Here is a 17600-nt window from a genome sequence, read left to right as displayed (position 1 = left end):
GTTGCAGTTAGGAGAAGCTGGGGAGGGGGCCGTTTGTGGACCTCTAGGTCAGAGCAGTCCAGTGATCTCTGATTCACATGAGAGCAGAGCCGCCTTGGCAGTGGGAAAATGGATGATGCACCACAGCATAAACAAACAAGCTTCTCAAAGAATGGGTCACATGTCAAGAGAGCTGAAAAACAAGAGCGGGCAGGCTCTGAAGAAAGTCCTGTGAAGAATTTTCTAATGAAGAGAGAGGCTGCTTCCTGGAAAGCAGGCAGGATTGTATAGAAAGTGTGTAAGTGAACAAATTTTTCAGGCTCAGCTGAAAACGTGTTTCTGTAACACCTCTCATCTAAGGTCCGAGGGATGTTTTACAGATGTTTACATTTCTAGCTTGCTGGTTTTCCATGAGACAGGAATAACATTGAAATGTGTTTGTGATCTGTTCCTTGTCCTGTAATTCCTATGAATTTATTTCCCTGAAGACAGAGGTAATCTAGACTCAAGGGCTATGTTAACAATAGAGAGAATGGAATTTTAGATTCTTTGTAATCCCCAATTGCAAAAGATATTAGGCCATGACCAGGTTGGATGACTTTCAGCTAGTGGCACACCTAAGACGGAGAGAACAACCCTGTGTATGGGGACTCCGTGAGGTTATGCTGAAGGTTAGTGACATTGTACCCTACACTGCACTTTGTATTTCTCAAATGTGGTTTAGAGTATTCTTGTATAATTACTGCATAGTTTTAGTTTCTTACAGAACTAAAATAAATATGAAATAAAATGAGGCATGCGTTTCTAAGATCAAAATTTGGTCCACTCTTTCTGGACACAATTTATCCTAGATTTCTCACATTTCCTCTACCTGTTGGTTTGCTTTTTATTTTTCTCTCTTCTTGTTACTTCTCAGAAACAAATCTTACAATTAATATAGGAGTTTTAGCAGATTTCTTAGCAATTGGGATGTGAAAATAAACAATAAATAGTTAACAATGCATACGAGTCTGGGAAAATATTCACAAAGTTTTTTTCTTTTCCTGCTTGTGTACAACTCTTAACTGTGACTGTTTACTTCTAATATCATAAACATCATAAAGAGGAAGTATTGAGATTGTCAGAATACTATCGTGATGGAAGAATACATTTGTAACTTTTTTTTTTTCTTTTTTTAGATGGAGTCTCTCTCTGTCGCCAGGCTGGAGTACAGTGTTGTGATCTCAGCTCACTGCAACCTCCACCTCTGGGGTTCAAGTGCTTCTCCTGCCTCAGCCTCCCGAGGAACTGGGACTACAGGCGCCCACCACCATGCCCAGCTAATTTTTGTATTTTTAGTAGGGATGGGGTTTCATCATGTTGGCCATGATGGTCTCGATCTCCTGACCTCATAATCTGCTCGTCTCGGCCTCCCAAAGGGTTGGGATTACAGGCGTGAGCCACTGTGCCTGGCCATTTGTAACTTTTTTTATTAACAAAATATCCTTCCTATGAAGAGCTTCATCTCGTATAGGAGAAGCTTCCCATGTTAAAACGCATTCTTGAGCTATCAGGACATCTGAAAACAACAGATGGTGCCAGAACAGTGGGAGCGAACAGATGGGATAAAGCAGAGGGAGAAGAGGAGTAGGAAAGCACAAACATAGGAGACTCAGCTGGTAGCCAGTGAGCAGAGAGGTCCAAGTGCATGCCCGCAGGAGGCAATGAGGACATGGAATCTGATGGAATTTCAAAGACAATTCCATTCAAATCCTGACCTTTTTTTGTGAGGAAACTGCCGGCCAGAGAGTTAAGAGATCTGACTGAATCACAGAGCTTGTTTTGTGTTTCAGCGTTGAGTCTTCTAATTCCCAGTCTAGCAATTGTTCTCATGCATCATGTGGGTCTCTGCTGATCTAAACTTGTAACAGGACCCCTTCCCTTTTCTAGCATTAAATAACAATCCTGAACTGTACTCTTTTCTTTCTCTGAAACAATTGAGAAGAAACACCGTTTAGAAAACCTATAAACGATGAAATCCCAAATATGGAAGATGGGTGTCCTATAGAGCTTCATCTCCCTTATCTATTTCTCTTGTGCCTGATGCTTCAGCCCCTTAGCTCATTGTTTATCTCATTTTGTTTCTTCATTAGAAGGAAGTATTGCACTGTGATTCAGTGTGTGGACTTTGATTACCTGGGTTTGAATCCTGGACCCTAGAAATTACATATGTGACCTTGAGTATGTTACTTAATACCTTTGTGTCTCAATTGCTCCATCTGCAAAACTAAAATAGTACTGACCTCCTGTTGTAGTCAATCAGTTTCTATAAGAATACCACAGACAGGGTGGCTTATAAGCATCAGAAGTTTATTCCTTACAGTTCGGAAGGCTGGACGTCTGAGATCAGGGTGCCAGTGTGGAGGCCCTTTTCTGGTTTGCAGACTGCCATTTACATAAAGAACAAAAGAGCACTCTGGGGTCTCTCTTATAAGGGCACTAATCCCATTCATGAGAGCACCACCCTTATGATTTAATTACTTCCCAAAGGCCCCATCTCCTAATACAATTATACTGGGGGGTTAGCATTTCAATGTACAAATTTCAGAGGGACATAAACATTCAGTACATCGCATTTCTCATGGTGGCTGAGAGGATTAAAAGGTTTTAACTCAAGGAAAGTGCTTAGAGCAGGGCTGATATTTGGAATGCTCAAAATGTAGCCATGGTTGTTATTCTTATTTCAACCAACCCCTTGAAATACTCTTGCCTCTGCCACAAAAGGCCAATTCATCATTCATATCCTAGCTCCTCTGGAAGTTTCTCCAGACCTCCAAAGGATGACTTGAATAGCTTCTTTATGCTCCCTTGAACATACACTTTTGTCCATAAGCTGTTATATATAGTAGTATAATAGAGAAAATACAATAAACTTATTATTTAAAACCTAAAACGTTCTAGAGCCACTTCTGCTTAATGACTTTTTGTTTTGTTTTGTTTTGACAGAGTTTTGCTCTTGTTGCCAGACTGGAGCACAATGGTGTGATCTTGGCTCACCACAATATCCACCTCTTGGGTTCAAGTGATTCTCCTGCCTCAGCCTCCCGAGTAGCTGGGATTACAGGCATGTGTCATCATGCCTGGCTAATTTTGTATTAGAGACAGGGTTTCTCCATGTTGGTCAGGCTGGTCTTGAACTCCCAACCTCAGGTGATCTGCCCACCTCAGCCTCCCAAAGTGCTGGGATTACAGGCATGAGCTACTGTTCCCAGCCTGCTTAAGGACTTTTACCGAGTTTAGTAGATCAAATGAATAAGTAAACATCCATGCTATTTTTCTCTTGTAAAGAAGCTCAGGACAAAAACGTCAAGACCTTCAACAGATTTTCTGGACTGTTAAAGGGCGGAGGTCCATAGTTGGGCAGGGCTTTTAATTACAGGGTCCCTGGATTTGCAAAGGTAGAACCTGAGACAGGAGATTGTGGTTGTGATGGCAGGGAGGTGTTAGAGAGTCACATTGCTTTGCTTTTGGTGGCCAAATTGGGTATGAGGGGAGGAGCCTGTCTACAAGAGTCCAGGATAAGGGAAAAATCAACAACTTTTAAGATGAGTGGGATCTGAGCAGTATTATGACATAAAACACAAACCTAGCGATGTCAGTTATAGATATAAACAGCATGTATTCATGATGTGTGCTTGTGAATGAAGGAAGAGGTCTCAGTTCTATGGCTGGATTGGTGCTGTTGAATGCTGGGCCCCCAAATATCACTAACACAATCTCTTAATGAGACATGGTGTATCACTTACCATGGTGAGGGAGCCCACCATCTCAATAGAACTTTGGTGCTATCTTGGAGTAGGGAAAGCAAGGTCAGAATTAATTGAGAGTTGAAAGTCTGGTTCAGTGTGAGGTATGCACAAGACAATGAAAATATCTATAAATTGAGCTAATTTATCCTAAGTGGGACCTCAGGGCTAGAAGTTACTAGGAAACACATAAGCCACCCTCAGAACTCTGGAACGACTGGAAGAAACATAGGGTTGAGCATATAGTATGGGATTTAAGTCATTTAATCTTCAGCCTTCAGCAATTAAGTCTTTCATTTTGCCACTGGCAAAGGTCAACAATGACTCGGCAATTTTCACACCCAATGGGCTCTTTTCAGGGGTCCTCTGATTGCTACCCTTATTGTCGTTGCTCTGTCAGTCTTAGGAGACCCTCCGCTCTCACCTGAATTTCTGCTGTAGTTGTTGCTTGGTGACCCTTGGCCCTTACTTGTCTCTCCAGTTTCCTCAGTTGCTGAGCTCTGTTCCTTGACACTGTGTTCCAGCTGCAAAGAACACCTCCAGACCCTCTGCTTGGAAAGTGCCGTTTTAGACCTTCCTGCTGCCTGGCTGATGACACTGGGCAGTCAGCACTCTGCTTGGGTGTTCCTTGTCTGACACCTTTCCTGACAGCATGCAAGTGAAATCAGGTTGATGCTCAAAATAGTAAATACAACAACTAGTACAGCATAGGCATTAGCCAGTCAGAACACACACCAGGATGAAGCAACCTGATGTTCAATGTAACACATGTTAGTTCTGAGTAGATTTGACCATCCTTGAGTGATGTAGCCACTGGTGCCAGCACACATATTCTTGCACTTGCCTGTACACCAAGGCCATCTTTCTCTGAGAGTGTAAGCCTCATGAGAGCATGGACCATATTTATTCATCTCTTTATCTCTAGAATGTAGATATAATATAGGCACACAGTTTCTTAACACTTATTAATATTAAATGAAAGAAATCTCAGATTTTCTTACATTTAAGAAATGTAGGCCGGGCGCGGTGGCTCAAGCCTGTAATCCCAGCACTTTGGGAGGCCGAGGTGGGCGGATCACAAGGTCAGGAGATCGAGACCATCCTGGCTAACACGGTGAAACCCCGTCTCTACTAAAAAATACAAAAAACTATCTGGGCGAGGTGGCAGGCGCCTGTAGTCCCAGCTACTAGGGGAGGCTGAGGCAGGAGAATGGCGTGAACCCGGGAGGCGGAGCTTGCAGTGAGCTGAGATCTGGCCAGTGCACTCCAGCTTGGGTGACAGAGCGAGACTCCGTCTCAAAAAAAAAAAAAAAAAAAAGAAATGTAAGCAGGCTTGGCAGAAATAAAAATACAGGAGAATATTTAAACTTTTTACCAGCTAAGGAAACTGAGTATGACACAGGTTAAGTAAGTTGCCTATATTCCCACAGGTAGTATGTGGATTCAGAACCCAGAGTGCTTATCTCACTCTTGGAGTCTTGGAGTCTCCATCCACTCTTGCATTGGGTGGAGTTAAGGGAATGTGACTGGGAGGAGTATGGGTTACCACTGTCTCCTGTCCCCAACACACGGTGGCATTCTGACTAAACAATCTGGATCCTTCACTTACAAGTTCAGCCCACTCATTTCATCCTTTGTCCATTGTTCTTTCATTCCTTCATCTCTCCTGACTTTTATTTTTTCATTTCTTAACTTTCGTTTGAAACAAATTTACACAAAATAGTGCTTGCAGATATGTTAAAGAAAAAGGTGAATGTAGGAATTCAAACAAATACTTAGGCACCAGTGTTCATAGCATTATTCACAGTAGCCAAAAGCTGGAAATAACCCAAATGCTCATCAACGGATGAAGAAGCAAAATGTGTACGTTCAATGGAATGTTATTCAGCCATAAAAGACATGAAATTCTGATGTATACTACAATATGGATGAACCCTGAAAACATTATGCTAAGAGAAATAAGCTAAACACAAAGAGACAAATACTGTATGATTCCACTTATATGAGGTGTCCAGGATAGGCAAATTCACAGAGACAGAAGTAAATAGAGGTTACCAAGAACTGGGGAAAGGCAGGCGCGGAGAGTTATTTAATGGGTGGAGTATAGAGCGTCTGTTTAGTTTGATGAAAAAGTTCTGGAAACGGATAGTGGTGATGCTTGCATAGGAATATGAATGTACTTCACACCACTGAATCGTACACTTAAAATGGTAAATTCTATGTTGTGTGTATTTTGCCACAATTGAAATATAGTACTATATGGAATATAATAAAACTAGCAGCCTCCCTGCAAACACGTTTCCCGCTTCTAATTTCACTCTCTAGAGGTAACTAATTTTTGTTGTGTTTCCTTCTGGTATTCATCTATGTATCTATAAATATTTTTATTTCGAATTCTTGGTCTATCACTCTTTGACAATGTCTAATTATTTTCTGTTACTAAAAACAAGCCCTTGGCTCCTCCTCTCCCCATCTCTGAGCCCTGTCCTCTCAGTATTGTTTCTCTGTGTTTCTTTTTTCCGGTGTGATTTGGTCATTCTTCTCATGTTGGAACTTAAATTTTTTTGTTCAAGAACCAGTGTCACGTGTTCTTGAGGTGCCAGTTAGCCCCACGTGCCCACTAAGTGAATGTGGCCCAGGCGACTTTGTTTTCTACTGAGTACATTTGTCCCTGGTTGGAATGCAACACTGTCCTAAATATCAACACACTTATCTGGGGCCCTGGCAGAATGCCAATCTCAGAGAAATTCCCCGTCTTTCATAGCTAGACTTTAATGTGTGTATTTCCAACTGCTGGTTCTGGCTGGAGTCCTGCTTCCAACAGACTGATCTCTGAAACTCTCATGCTGCAGCCATGTGACTTCATTTGGTCTCACTACCTTGCCTGCTGCTGCGGTCTCCTCCCCGGAATGAGTCCTCACGGATATGAACAGTAGATAGAATCAAGGACAAGTTCACCGTGTCTCTTTGTATTCCATAATTAGGTTTATTGCTTTTCCAGCCTTCACTTCCCTAGTGCTTTCTGCCTTCCCTTTGGACTAATGACACTGAAGTTCCAAAATAGCTCATAGTCAAGCCTTCCAATGTTTATGACAGAGAAACCTTTGGAACAAAGCCAAAATAAAGCAAAACAAAACAAAGTCTTTTTCCAGAGATCCGAAGGGCAAAACTGAGAACTTGGATGAGGCTTGGGAGAGAAAATCATACATTCTTAAGAAAACACCGTGCCCTGAAGGTTAGGCACTTGGAGGAAGTAGTTGACCAGAACAGGACAAAAGCAGGTGCTAGCTAGAAGAAAAAAATGGGCAAAAATTCTGGATTTGAATCCTTGTCCTAAACTCTTTGGACTTCAGCTTTTTTTCCTCTGTAAAATAGTGATAATAATAATATCTCCTATACTTTTCTTACAGGGTTACTGTAAAGAGCAAGTTAAATAATATATGTGAAAGTATAGTAGCAGGTTTGAATCTCAGTCCCAAATGTCAGGGAGCAAAGAAATACAACTTCATTTATTCATTGCAAGCTCCATTCTCTTCCTTCTTTCCTTTGGTTGCACCTGCGTTCTTTGGAATTTATGTAATGAAATACGTTCGGTATCTAGCTTGTTTGGTTCACTTAACAAATATCCGAAGACCTATTATGTGCAAGGCACTTAAACAAAAGATTTGCTCTTTTTCACAAGGAAGTATGGAATCCAGGGCTTTGCTCTTCTTTTTGACTGTACCTTAAATCCTTTAAGCCTCATCAAGACATCCAATTTCCTCTTGTAGAAAATTTCCCATGTTTTATCTTGCAGCCTGTGCACTTCATAAGTATGCACTTCATACACACAGTGGGATGTGAATGGGAATTCAGACTTGTTCACTTTCTACTTTCATCACTCATATGTGGTCAATCTGAGACCCATTTTATTTTTTAATGATCATTATGTCCCTTATGCATCTCAACAGAGGTGTGATGTTTTGGTATATATGGGAGAATTTCACAAATATATTTGTGATTTGTTAAGGCTGCCGTTATAAAGATACACATTAACAAATAAAGTCATAGAGAAGCACGATTTCCAGGCAGTTCTCGAATTTTAGCAGTTTCCTATTGGCTAGCAAGGGGCTTGTGTACTGGGGTGACATTAAATATTCAATAAATGTACATTGAATGCATGAATGAATAAAAGAAGAAAAGGAGCTGAGGTGAAATTCATATCAGCTAACTTGGCTATTTGCTACTTTGATGGCAAGCGCCAGTTTTAAATGATTCATCTTATGCCTGCCATCTTCCTCCTCACCCCCATGAAAAGTTGGCTCTCTTCAGAGTATATATTTGTGATTTGTAAAGGCTGCCATTATAAACAAAGGAATATACATTAACAAATAAAGTCATACAGAAGCACAATTTCCAGGCAGTTCTCGAATTTTAGCAGTTTCCTATGGCTAGTGAGGGGTTTGTGTTCTGGGATGACATTAAATATTCAATACATGTATATTGAATGCATTAATGAATAAAAGAAAAAGATAAAAAGGAGGTGAGGTGAAATTCGTTATCAGTTAACTTGGCTATTTGCTAGTTTGACGGCAAGTGCCAGTTTTAAATGATTCATCTTATGCCTGCTGTCTTCTTCCCCACCCCTCGTGAAAAGTTGGCTCTCTTCAGAGTATCTGCTGAGTTCATTGTCTGAGACATAGCACTATTTTCTCCCTCTTCTGATCTGTTTTCTAGCCTGGACCACCTGCCTGGAACACCTTCCCGTCTTCTGCTCCACAGACAGCCTGCCCTATTCCTCAGCAAGTTCTTGGAATTGCACTGCACTAGAGGGGTGAAAATGCCTGCAGTGGCATTCCAGAAAGGGGAGGGTCCTAGGGTCCTAGGAGACAGCGAGGAGACCTTATTTTCACACCTAAGGGGAGTAGAGAGAGGGGCGCTGGGGATTTGAGGGGAATGGAGAGTGTGGCGGGCAAGTTACTGAAGTTCCTTATGCAGAACAAGAGGCTTTATCATTTAATCCACAGGTGACTGGGAATTTCCTGTACATTCTTCATGGAAACAGTCCCGTTGTGTGGGTTACTGTCTGCTTTATCTCTCACATGAGAAACAGGAGCCTGGCTTACAGCTGCTCTCTCTTTTTCTCTTGTTGTTTGTTATCCCACTGACCTTCTCATTTGTACATGTCACTGTCTGGATCAAAACATCAGTAATAGCCCTCCATTCCCTAAATGCTATGGGTGTTGCGCATTCATAGCTCTGGTGAACCTGGTCGTTCCTAGTCAGTGTGTCTTTATCTACCTACAGAACATGTGGGTGTTGCCAGTTAACACAGCCATCCTTTGGCCTGCCAGGCAGAACCTTGCCTCTGTGCCGTGGTTCCTGCTGTTTAATAGACTGAACACTTTCTCTTCTCAGTTTTCCACTTGGGAAATTTTCCCTTCCCTTAAAACTTTTTCTAAAATTTGCCTACTCCCCAAATCTTGGTGATTTGTTTTCCGGGCTGGGCCATCTGTTTGGAACACCTTCAAACCAAATATTCTTGCACCTACCCTATTTAATTACCTAAGTCCTGGTACCTATGGTAATGGCTTTCAAATTTTTTGAGTAAAACATTTTTTCCTTATTATAATAGTATCATATGCTTATTTTAGAAAAATTAGAAAATGAAGTCAAGTGAAAAGAAGAAAATTGTAACACCTTTAATTCCATTATTTTATAACCTTTCTTCTCATGTAAGAATGTTTCATGGGTTCCCCAGAAAATAGTTGCACTTTTAGCATTTTGATTTAAAAATTGCATAATAAACACAAAGCTACTGTGGTATCAGTAATGCTTTTAAATGAATTTATACTTTATTGTCATGATAATATCACCCTACTTTTGAAAAATAGTATGGGAATTCATATATGACAAGGTAGGTTTTCTGGATTGCATTTGAGTTTGGTAACACCCGTTCCCGGGGCTCTCTTTGTGTTCTGAGTAGACAAGCTTCCTTCTTTTTTAATTGAACACTGTCATTGAACTAGAAATCTGTAAATTCAAAAAAAAAATTAGATATTTAAGTATACACATCTGCATAACATTTGCGTAGCCATGCTTATATTTATAAAATTTTAATGGCATATAATGTATATTATATATGCCATATTTATGTAATCTGTGTACAAACCATGAGACAATCTGATTAACATTTTTGCATGCCCAGCAATAGAGTAGCAGAAGATGGTTAAAAAAAATTTAGTATTTTTTTGCAAGGAATGTCTTGCATACTAAAATGTGTTTATTCTGTTTTCCCTTGTCTCTGGCAGGCTGTGAAGCACTGTTCAAAATGCTCTTTTTTGGTGAAGTTGGGCCTATAGTCAGCTTAATCTCTCCATAGCAACCCACTGGGGACAGGCTGGGTCAGAGGCAGGCACCCAGGCGTCATGTCCATCTGAGTCATCCAAGGGAGCTGAAAGGCAAGGAAGACAGGCCTATGGCGCTGACGCTTTTCTTGGAGTGAATGGGAGAGCCAGTGGAACAGCAAAGATGCGGCTCCAGTGAAAATTCAACCCAAACTTTGACTTTGGGGACATCATGACCACACTACCAAAGGTCAATCTGTGCTGCCTCAGGTTCTTCATGTTTGGCTACTTTTTGGAGTTGTGTAGATTAATTTGAATGTCAGTAGGATAATAGAATAGTTACAGATATGAAAATAAAAGTCTGTTATAATAGCAACCTAATGTCTCTCCACCTATTGCCTGTTGGGTTGTGGATAACAGTAAGAAAAAGCAAGCGAGAAAGTAAGAGAAGATGAATGTTAAACAGTGCTCTTAGCTCTGGGAAGGTAATCCATGAAGCAGATTAAATAGAGTTTAGTCTAATCCCTTACAGAGCTGCCTTCTTTCAGGTTTTCCCATTGCACGAATCGCTCAACAGGATTAAACTAATCACTTTTACAGTTCTATTAACATATTCAATCTGTGAAGTTGCTATTGAAGCCCTAAGGAATAGCCTACTCAATTGTTAAGTTCTAACGGCAGAAAAATCAATAATGAAGTTACCAAAAGCCCTTAACATTGTCATAAATAACACATGATTATGTTCAGAGGATCTGTTTAATTAATGCCAGTTTACCTTCTCTAACAGAAATAATTTTGGGTTTTTGAGACACATGGAGACCACCAAGAATAAAACTCTTCTTTTCATTGGAAAAATTCTTCTCTCTTCTCTCTCTGGGCACAGTATTATTTTGGTTCTCTTGAGTAACTCAATGTCTTCAAAAGAAGTTTATTCCATAGAAAATTAATTCCATAAGGTGATCCTTGAAAAATATTTTCTTTATCAAATGAATTTGGTAAATGCTGCATACTATATTCCTGTCTTAGAAATTTACAATGTATATGAATCTTAAATTCTTTCTAAGTTAAAGAAATCTGTTCAACTTTGTTTACTAGCTCATTTCCAAAACTTACATAATGAGATCATATCAAAAATATTTTACAGATTTTCCTACACCTGTAAATATGGTTGCCCCAGGGTTCCTACCTTTTTCTTTCTTTCTTTTCTTTTCTTCTTCTTTTTTTTTTTTGAGATGGATCTCTCTGTCACCCAGGCTGGAATGCAGTGGCACAATCTTGGCTCACTGCAACCTCTGCCTCCCAGGTTCAAGCAATTCTCCTGCCTCAGCCTCCCAAGTAGCTGGGATTACAGTCACCCACCACCATGACCAGCTAATTTTTGTATTTTTAGTAGAGATGGTGTTTCACCATATTGGCCAGGCTGGTCTCGAACTCCTGACCTCATGATCTGCCTGCCTCAACCTCCCAAAGTGCTGGGATTACAAGCATGAGCTACCATACCAGGTTTCAAAACTCTTTCGAAGCAATGAGTTTTGGTGCATTAAGGGAAGGGTGGTGCAAACTAGAATGACAAAGACATTACTCAGTTTTGGCTGCTAAATAATATTTTCTTTTGGCCCCTAGGAAGGCAATAGTCTTGAGCAGCAGGCTTTGTTGAAAGTTGAGATTAGTATACGCCATAGTAGAGACATCTAAAGAGATGGTGGAAGGTGGTCTTGGCCTTAGGAAGGAAAGCCTGACCCTTCTGGATCGAAGAGTGGGAAGAAGATCGTTAAAGGGAAGAGGACAGATGGCCAGACATATGTGGAATGGTTTCACTTTTAGCCTCAGAGCTTGTGGCAAAGGATTACTAGATAGATAGGAGATGAGGAAAAGCCAAAGGAGAGGGTCTTTTGCCCCATTTTCTGGTCAGAACTCTGGGAGACCATCAATATGCTACTGTACCAACTAGAGAAGGGGTGGCATTAGAATAAAAATGGAAGCATGGAGTGTTTGGGCAGACAGAGACTAAGTTAGCAATTGTGAACCTCTTTTAGTTTCCAAATGGCATAGACAAGTCCTAGGAATTTTTAAAAGACCTATGGGAGAGGAGGGAAATAGAAGAGTAGAGAGCCAGCAGGCCTCCTGCTGAAGATGAATGAAGTGGGTAACTGCAGAAGGCAGAGGCCGGAGACTCTCCATCAAGAGGTCCTAATGAGGTGGGTGAGGGTGGTCTCAGAGTTATCTTTAACACTGATGAGAGTAAGACGAGGCTGAGTCAGCAAGAAAGGACCCTGGGCTCTGCCTAAGCCAAGAGACTGGGTCTTGCATTGACCGGCTGCAGACATCCTCAGTGGCTGTTAGCAAGCTGACCAGTGCCCAGGCAGATGAGGGACAGCTCTGAGATCAGAGAACCTAAAGGACAGTAAGAGCATCTCATGTTTCTCACCACCATTAGGCATATAAAGAGTGGTGTACTGCTAAATGTGTAACCAGCTCTCTTTCTCTCTTTCTTCTCAAAACAAAGTTCTGACTTAGAGCATATGATAATTGCTGTGGAGTCAGTACTGACATCGTGCTTATTTTCTGGTTATCAGCATGTTAGTGAACACAGAGTTGGAAAGAGACGTGCGTATATGTCTCAGACTTCATGTAAACCCGTTTTTCACGAAACTTATACCTGGATGTCAAATTAAGAAGGGATGAGGGAGGAAAAAAAGTCCAAAAGACTCATATACACGCTGGTTAATGTTACTCTTTCCGTCCCTACTCCTCTCAATGTTCTTAGTTGAATGGAAGCTTATAAAAAAGTTATATTGGAAAAACAAGTCTACATTGACTTTGCATTACCTGCGTGTAAATTTTTTTAACCCACTCTATTATTTAAGCACAGAACTGTTTTCCCCTCTGGGTTATCAATTTATGAATTATGACTTTAATAACTCTTTATCCTTCATTGATTTCTCTTCTACTTACAAATTTGGGAACTCCTCAGGGCTCAGATTTTCTTTCTTTTTTCTGTTTTCCTTATTGGTCTTCAACTATATGTTTTATTTTTTATAAATTTGTGAGCCTGTATCTCCAGTCTGACATCACCTTTAATGCTCAAATTCTCTCTTAAATATTTCTGTACAATTCTCTGAATTCTCTGTCTTATACATTTCTTATACAATTCTTTGTCATCTAATTAAACCAATATGTTCAGAATCAAATCTAGTTACCACTCTCAAATCAGTCTCCACTTTCCTAACTTAACCTTTTCACTATTCTTGGAATCATCCTTGTTCCCTCTTTTCACACTCACTTCTAAGCAATGTGTCTCTCACATTTTACCCTTATTTTCCATTCTCATTGCCTCAGCCGTAGTTTAAACATTCATGACCCCATGTCTAAATAATCATATTAGACTATGTGTATAATAATTTTTATTCTATTTAAAAGGATGTCTGCCAGGCGCAGTGGCTCACGCCTGTAATCCCAGCACTTTGGGAGGCCAAGGCAGGCGGGTTACCTGAGGTCGGGAGTTCGAGACCAGCCTGATCAACGTCAAGAGACCCCCATCTCTACTAAAAATACAAAATTAGCTGGGCATGGTGGCACATGCCTGTAATCCCAGCTACTCGGGAGGCTGAGGCAGGAGAGTTGCTCGAACTGGGGAGGCGGAGGTTGCAGTGAGCTAAGATCGCACCACTGCACTCCAGCCTGGGTGACAGAACAAGACTCTGTCTCAAAAATAAATAAATAAAAATAAAAGGATATCTATCTTTTGTAAGTAATAAAAATAGTTTATTACAAAAAATAGAAAACAGAGTTAGGACAAAACCAAAACCACCCAAACAAAAAAGCCAAAAATAAATAGAAATCCCACTGCCCACACATAACACTGCTGTTAACCTCTTAGTCTTAGTCCAGGTATTCTGTGTGTGTGTGTGTGTGTGTGTGTGTGTGTGTGTGTGTGTGAGAGAGAGAGAGAGAGAGAGAGAGACAGAGAGAGAGAGAAGGAAGGAGAGAGAGGAGAAAGTATGTATGAGTACATATTAATCACTTATAAAACATAATCCACGCAAATCAATAAACGTAATCCAGCATATAAACAGAACCAAAGACAAGAACCACATGATTGTCTCAATAGATGCAGAAAAGGCTTTTGACAAATTTCAACAGCCCTTCATGCTAAAAACGCTCAATAAATTTGGTATTGATGGAACGTACCTCAAAATAATAAGAGCTATTTATGACAAACCCACAGCTAATATCATACTGAATGGGCAAAAACTGGAAAAATTCCCTTTGAAAACTGGCACAAGACAGGGATGCCCTCTCTCACCACTCCTATTCAACATAGTCTTGGAAGTTCTGGCTAGGGCAATCAGGCAAGAGAAAGAAATCAAGGGTATCCAGTTAGGAAAAGAAGAAGTCAAATTGTCCCTGTTTGCAGATGACATGATTGTATATTTAGAAAACCCCATTGTCTCAGCCCAAAATCTCCTTAAGCTGATAAGCAACTTCAGCAAAGTCTCAGGATACAAAATTAATGTGCAAAAATCACAAGCATTCTTATACACCAGTGACAGACAAGCAGAGAGCCAAATCAGGAATGAACTTCCATTCACAATTGCTTCAAAGAGAATAAAATACCTAGGAATCCAGCTTACAAGGGATGTAAAGGACCTCTTCAAGGAGAACTACAAACCACTGCTCAGTGAAATCAAAGAGGACACAAACAAATGGAAGAACATACCATGCTCATGGATAGGAAGAATCAATATCGTGAAAATGGCCATACTGCCCAAGGTTATTTATAGATTCAATGCCATCCCCATCAAGCTACCAATGAGTTTCTTCACAGAATTGGAAAAAACTGCTTTAAAGTTCATATGGAACCAAAAAAGGGCCCGCATTGCCAAGACAATCCTAAGTCAAAAGGACAAAGCTGGAGGCGTCACGCTACCTGACTTCAAACTATACTACAAGGCTACAGTAACCAAAACAGCATGGTACTGGTACCAAAACAGAGATATAGATCAATGGAACAGAACAGAGTCCTCAGAAATAATACCACACATCTACAGCCATCTGATCTTTGACAAACCTGAGAGAAACAAGAAATGGGGAAAGGATTCCCTATTTAATAAATGGTGCTGGGAAAATTGGCTAGCCATAAGTAGAAAGCTGAAACTGGATCCTTTCCTTACCCCTTATACGAAGATTAATTCAAGATGGATTAGAGACTTAAATGTTAGACCTAATACCATAAAAACCCTAGAAGAAAATCTAGGTAGTACCATTCAGGACATAGGCATGGGCAAGGACTTCATGTCTAAAACACCAAAAGCAACGGCAGCAAAAGCCAAAATTGACAAATGGGATCTAATTAAACTAAAGAGCTTTTGCACAGCAAAAGAAACTACCATCAGAGTGAACAGGCAACCTACAGAATGGGAGAAAATTTTTGCAACCTACTCATCTGACAAAGGGCTAATATCCAGAATCTACAAAGAACTCAAACAAATATACGAGAAAAAAACAAACAACCCCATCAAAAAGTGGGGAAAGGATATGAACAGACATTTCTCAAAAGAAGATATTCATACAGCCAACAGACACATGAAAAAATGCTCATCATCACTCGCCATCAGAGAAATGCAAATCAAAACCACAATGAGATACCATCTCACACCAGTTAGAATGGCAATCATTAAGAAGTCAGGATGGCTCAAGCCTGTAATCCCAGCACTTTGGGAGGCCGAGACGGGCGGATCACGAGGTCAGGAGATCGAGACCATCCTGGCTAACACGGTGAAACCCCGTCTCTACTAAAAAATACAAAAAACTAGCCGGGCGAGGTGGCGGGCGCCTGTAGTCCCAGCTACTCGGGAGGCTGAGGCAGGAGAATGGCGTGAACCCGGGAGGCGGAGCTTGCAGTGAGCTGAGATCCGGCCACTGCACTCCAGCCCGGGAGACAGAGCAAGACTCCGTCTCAAAAAAAAAAAAAAAAAAAAAAAAAAAAAAAAGAAGTCAGGAAACAACAGGTGTTGGAGAGGATGTGGAGAAATAGGAACACTTTTACACTGTTGGTGGGATTGTAAACTAGTTCAACCATTATGGAAAACAGTATGGCAATTCCTCAAGGATCTAGAACTAGATGTACCATATGACCCAGCCATCCCACTACTGGGTATATACCCAAAGGATTATAAATTATTCTACTACAAAGACACATGTACACGTATGTTTATTGCGGCACTATTCACAATAGCAAAGACTTGGAATCAACCCAAAGGTCCATCTGTGACAGACTGGATTAAGAAAATGTGGCACATATACACCATGGAATACTATGCAGCCATAAAAAAGGATGAGTTTGCGTCCTTTGTAGGGACATGGATGCAGCTGGAAACCATCATTCTTAGCAAACTATCACAAGAAGAGAAAACCAAACACCGCATGTTCTCACTCATAGGTGGGAACTGAACAATGAGATCACTTGGACTCGGGAAGGGGAACATCACGCACTGGGGCCTATCATGGGGAGGGGGCAGGGGGGAGGAGGGAGGGCTTGCATTGGGGAGTTATACAAGATATAAATGATGAATTGATGGGTGCTGACGAGTTGATGGGTGCAGCACACCAACATGGCATAAGTATACATATGTAACAAACCTGCACGTTATACACATGTACCCTAGAACTTAAAGTATAATAAAAAAAAAAAAAACAAACAAACAAACAAAAAAAAAAAACATAATCCACATAGCACAACCATGGGATTATATTGCACATACTATAGTTAACCAGCTTTTAAATTTAACAAGATAATGTGTCTATTTTTCATGCTAAATATGCATTTAACAAACTTTGGAACATATTATGTATATTATATTTAACCTTTTAAATTTAATAATATAATGGTGAATATTTTTTTCATGTCAAATTTATATTTAAGATTTTAACATCATATTCCACTAAATGGCCATACTGTGTAACATATTACATTTACTAATTCTTCATTAATGAATATTTAGCTGTTTTCAGTTTTGCACTGTGAAACACACTCATATATATATATACACACACACACACCTTTTTGGATGATGGAATTTTACACATACATATATCTATACACACACATCTTTTTTGGTGATGGAATTTTTTATGCTTAGGTAAAATTTTCAATATTGAACCCACATATACAAAGTCCCACATAGTGTGGGATGGAGTCAAGGGTGAAAAGACAGTGAGGGCAAGCCCTGAGCTGCAGATCTGAGTGTGGGAGCTTGGTGTCAGATTTCATGCGGCTGTGTTCCAGCACAGACCACAGAGGGGAATGTGAATTTGAAATTACAACTTGGCCTTTTATATCCCCACAAGGTTATATTTTAAAAGGTTAAAAAGAAGAATAAGAAGGAAGAGGAGGAGAAAAAAAAAAAAAAAAAAACAATACTAGTCTAGAGGTTGCCTAATCTGTGCTTGAACACTTGCAATAGCAAGTTCACAATTTTTCCAAAATTTTCCATTCTGTTTGTGTCTG

This window comes from Rhinopithecus roxellana, chromosome 15 (genome assembly GCF_007565055.1).
Source record: "Rhinopithecus roxellana isolate Shanxi Qingling chromosome 15, ASM756505v1, whole genome shotgun sequence".
NCBI classification, from domain to species: domain Eukaryota; kingdom Metazoa; phylum Chordata; class Mammalia; order Primates; family Cercopithecidae; genus Rhinopithecus; species Rhinopithecus roxellana.
Note: the sequence above shows the minus strand (reverse complement) of the source record.